The 5314-nt window shown below is 38.2% G+C and overlaps 1 long non-coding RNA gene across 2 annotated transcripts; it reads right to left on the reverse strand.

The window, feature by feature from the left end:
• Window positions 1–2157: 2157 nt before the first annotated feature.
• On the reverse strand, window positions 2158–5022 carry LOC113301920. Of its 2 annotated transcripts, none has more exons than XR_003336538.1 (2): window positions 4634–5022; window positions 2158–3923 (listed from the first exon to the last, which is right to left on the reverse strand). It is a non-coding gene; the product is annotated as an uncharacterized LOC113301920 (long non-coding RNA). The 2 variants fall into 2 exon arrangements; XR_003336537.1 differs by having other exon boundaries at window positions 2158–4215.
• Window positions 5023–5314: the final 292 nt, after the last annotated feature.

Below are 5314 nucleotides of genomic sequence, written 5' to 3' on the forward strand. Positions count from 1 at the left end.
CCATGGCGTGGTTTGTTTTGAACTTGTAATATTCGGAGGATAGGATTTTTGTAAAGTTCCGAATGTACGATGGCCCAAAAATCAGAATTTGGGAAAAACTTATACTTTTCAAATTTTGTCTTTGAATTAATCGGAAGTTAAATTAGTTACCAAAACTTCCGAATATGGGTTGTCTAACCTTCAATATTGGCCCTTGGAAACACCTGGAGCCATGGCGTGGTTTGTTTTGAACTTGTAATATTCGGAGGATAGGTTTTTTGTAAAGTTCCGAATGTACGATGGCCCAAAAATCAGAATTTGGAAAAACTTATACTTTTCAAATTTTGTCTTTGAAATAATCGGAAGTTAAATTAGTTACCAAAACTTCCGAATATGGGCTGTCTAACCTTCAATATTGGCCCTTGGAACCACCTGGAGCCATGGCGTGGTTTGTTTTGAACTTGTAATATTCGGAGGATAGGTTTTTTGTAAAGTTCTGAATGTACGATGGCCCAAAAATCAGAATTTCGGAAAAACTTATACTTTTCAAATTTTGTGTTTGAACTAATCGGAAGTTAAATTAGTTACCAAAACTTCCGAATATGGGCTGTCTAACCTTCAATATTGGCCCTTGGAACCACCTGGAGCCATGGCGTGGTTTGTTTTGAACTTGTAATATTCTGAGGATAGGTTTTTTGTAAAGTTCCGAATGTACGATGGCCCAAATACTGGCCCCAAAACGGGATTTTTCCTATATCAGAAATTTTGAGATTTTTTCAATATATACATTCGGTAGTGAGTGTTCTTCCGAATACTGTGTGTCTACTTAAATATATTTGGTAGCCAAAAAATTCATTAAACTACCGATTATTAGCAGTTTGTATCCAGGAAGATATGGCCACCAATATTCGGCAGATAATTATCAAATCTTTCTCCCGAATACTGTCGATGTTCTTGAAAAATGAAGAACACGACTACATTCGGAATTAAATAAGCATGAATATCGCCCGAATCTGGATAAATAACCGAAAACCCTAGAATTTTTTTTTCTCGATTCGACGAATTAAAGCGAAATAAACCCCAAAAATGATAGATTCTTACCTAATTGGGGCCATTTGAAGTTGACGAAGTGTTTGACTATCGGAATCGCCACCACCGACTACATTGCCGGGTACGCGTTCTTCGCGTTCTTATACAGTTGAAATGAGTAGAATTTTTTGATTTGGCTTTTATACAGTTTTACCAGAAAGGCATTTATGTAACTTCAATATCATATAGGGTACCCCTTAACTAGAGTCTTTGGCTGGGTATAAATTGATGGCCCCTAAATCCTTTCGGGTGGCCCCTAAAAATGGGAGGATTTTTAGTGCTGATGCTAAAAGCTAAATTATGACTTTTGTACGCTAATACTAATAACACCAACCTGCATCCCCATTTTCTCAAGTAATAATCATTAGAAAATTGACTTTGCAATCCCGACCAATCTATTAACATTCACTTTGAGGAGCGGGAAGAACCAGAATAAATGCGCCCATTTTAAACCTACACATCGTTAATTTAGGCATCTCTTGGACACTAATGATCAAGGTTTCAGGCGACCCATTCTCATTATTCTGTAAGATGAACAGAGAAAGCAAACTGAAGTGATAAGAGAAACAAAAATGACGACATCTATTCAGGACAGGAGGAAGTATATCAAGCAGAAAACCAGTCCCAGTAGACGTCATTATAGAAGGCGACAAATAGTTGCCCGCATACATTTCACCGCACCTTGAACAATTATCATGCGTATACTATCATCCCACCCTGAAAGTCTCTAACTTGCTCCTCGGATGACAAAATGAAAGAGGAGAAAATCATGCTTAAATGATGTAACTCGTCCCTTCAAATCTCGTCTACGTTGTAAAAGGCGCTAGGGGAGGCGAGGCACCAAGCCCATCGCCTGGCCTCGCCTAGGGCTTAAGCGCTATCTGGGCGCTCTAGGCGCCGAAAAAAAAAAATTGGTCATTACGCTCACGCCTCGCCTTGGGGCCTTTTTTTCCTAGGGGCTGGTCCAGGGCTTAGTGCGCCTTTGGGGCTTAGAGTAAGACAGTGTTTAGAACCACTGAAATTGACGTGGCAAACAAAATAACAGCTACCTCCTATTATTTCAACTGATCACCTACTGCCTGACCCGAATTCATAAATCTTTGTATTTCTTCCAAAAAGCAAGTTTAAGTTTATTTGTCAGGTGAACAGAACTTTGCAGGTGACTCGGATATCGTCCAAATCATCACAACTGTTGTAAATATGTCTGCAGCTCTGAATCATTATCCTGTCTGCCTGTTTGCAAATGGAATCCCTCAGCTCTCAATACCCACCATCCATAGCGAGTATGACGGTGCCTACAGCCAAAGCAGTAGTCCAACCTCCCAATAAACATCACACTCCAGGGTTCCTTATTTTCTGGGTCCGCAACAGATTAAATGCCCAAGAAAAGAATACACCAACTACCATCAGATCCTCACTGCATACCTGGAGAAGCCATGCAATTGCATTTACTCTTGATGCCAAGGATGTTTATCTTTTCATGCTCAGCACACTTGAGAAATGCGGCCTCTAACAGCCAACAGCCAGCAGCATTCCACGGAAATGCGTTCGGCATTGAGATCCTCTATCAGCAGTTGTCTGTAAGAACCCACTGGGATATGAATTGGAGTTTGTAAAGAAAACAGAGAAGGAAATGCTCAACACTTGCACAGCAGCTGAACAACAAGTGATAAAGACAGAACACTGAAAGATGTAGATTATCAGATCATAAACATGGTATACAGTTGCTACTTTATGCATGATGGGGGGATGCAGTCTACAGTAGGCCAATGGAAATGGACAGAAAAGTTTTTACATGCCGTTCAAGAACTCCTAAAGTGAGCATGGTACTTGGTGCCTGATTGATTAAAAATTTAAAAGACACTAAACCCCCTTCAAGATGCGTCCAAATTGTCCACAATAATCTAATAAAGAAAAAAGAAAATTGTGAAGCCAGTTATGCAAAAGACAAAAAGAATTGAACAAGGAAAATGGAAATAAAATTTCCCGTCCACAGCCACCGATCAACAACCGCGAGATAACCAACCATATTTTTCCTTCAATGGTATACATAGCTGATCGACTTTTGTTTCACAAACAAGACAACTAACAGTTCAGAGTCGAAAGTGATGAAAAACTGGTCCTAGCAGAAGAGGGGAAAAAACTGTAAATAACTGAAAATAACAAGGTTAAGTAAAATAAACTTCTCTAAGGTACCTTAAACTACAGATGCCTTACAGTGAGAGACGTTGCGCTTGCCAAAAATGATCAACCTTCTCTCTCGCCAAACTGTCCCAATCAATTGGTAGCAAGTGTAATCTATGTTGCACCACCACTGTCGAACTGCATCCAGCTTCACAACATCAGTTCATACTAGACAAAGTACAAAGGTAAAATGAGGTCAGAAGAGAAAGGGGAATTAATGGGCATCCGTCAATGCTTCAACTCTAAATCATGTAACAAGACAATAAATAAACCTTCAATCCGTAGCTATTTTAACATTCTATTGGAGATTACCTTAAGCTAACCAATCTGTAGATCTTATAATTCCACTTCTAATTCTAGGAGAATTAGAATGAACACACAATGACAATTGAGGGAAATGAGATATGAAATCTAGCCCCGTAAAGCATATATCTCTCGGGAGGGAGGCTTATTAGACTCACCTTTAATGCTACAGAAAACACCTTGGGGTTTAGGGAAGAGGACTTGCTCAGATGCACTAAACTGACATTACTGAACAGCAAAAATTCTAGCAGATACTTGGCATCAAGCCTAAGTAAGTACCTTAAAGAACGGGTAGTAGCTAGAAACAGTATTAGGTAGAAATGGAAACATATGACAACTCAGTGCGAAGGCTCCACACCGACAACAACCTATTAAAATCAACAGATTAGGGAACCACATAATCCTCTCATTATTAGTAAATGAAATGACCCATTTCAAGATTAAATTGGAAGAACAAACGACATGCCAGAGTTATAATATTTTACGACTTAAGACACTTTTAACGCAATATTTGGAATATTATTTCAAGAGTATATGACATCATCACTGAGTAATTACTAGCTATGCTTCAGAAAAAGAGAGTAATAACCAGTTCCTAATCAGAGCCTTACCATAATTTGTTAGCAAAATGACACTTGGGAACAAAAGAGATACACTACCCTGAAATCAGATTACTACTCAGCACATCAGTTAAACACACACACACACACAAACAACCAAAAAAAAAGGGCAAACTGATGTGAAATATATTAATGTAAAAATTATATTAGAACATAATAAATTAAACCAAACCAATGATGGAGAAGCCAAATGACATTTGGACAAAAATGATGAATAACTGTACTTCATCTTTTAAAAATAATAACAGGAACCAGAAATGGCGAAACAACAAATTTTTTAGCACAAAAATAAACAAACTAAATGACGGCGAAGGCGATAATAATGAATCTTGATAGAAAGAGATAGTTACACCTGATTAATTAGCAGAACACTGAATCCTAAAACTAGATCCAAATCATAAAACAACAGATTAAACTGTATTAAATAGAAGAAATAATAATACAAGTAAAGATCTGACCTTCCTTATTGAGTCACTAACTCACTGCTGTATCCGATTCAGTTGATGCAAGGCGGGAATCCAATTCACATGGTCAACATTAACAAGAACCAAAAGGAAGAAAATGAATAAACCGTTTCCCGACCTGCACCAAGCGAACTAGATACAACAACAACAACAATCACAATCAGAATAATAGAGAAGTTAACAAGATCCAAGGCAGCCGAGATAGATTTTCTCTGATAGTTGTGACAGAGAGAAGAGAGGCTATGGTTATTTTTGGAAGCAAAACAGAAACCCTATCCTCCTTTCTTGTCCACACACAGGAAAAGAAAAAAGAGGAAGAGTAAGATTTTTATAGACTAGAAATAAATATTCTTGACAGGGCCAACCAAAAGCAGTTTAGGTCTGATGAGGAGGGAGTTGCGTAACACGACTAGATTTTATATACTCTCTAGTAGAGTTTGGTGGAACCAAATACAATGCACATGTTACTGACACGTTGCTTGCCGACTTTGTTCCAAAAGTAGGTTAAAACAAAACTTAAAACTAAGTTCTCCTATTGATGCATCTTTTTGAAAAGTCGGTGCGTACGGTGTATGAAACTCCGACATTGCTCGGCGCCGCGATACATAGAACTCGCACCATTCCATACATTTTAAAACTGACGGCCTTTCAGGTTTTTTTTTTTTTTTTTTTTTT

Source organism: Papaver somniferum, chromosome 8, assembly GCF_003573695.1.
Source record: "Papaver somniferum cultivar HN1 chromosome 8, ASM357369v1, whole genome shotgun sequence".
Lineage (NCBI taxonomy): Eukaryota > Viridiplantae > Streptophyta > Magnoliopsida > Ranunculales > Papaveraceae > Papaver > Papaver somniferum.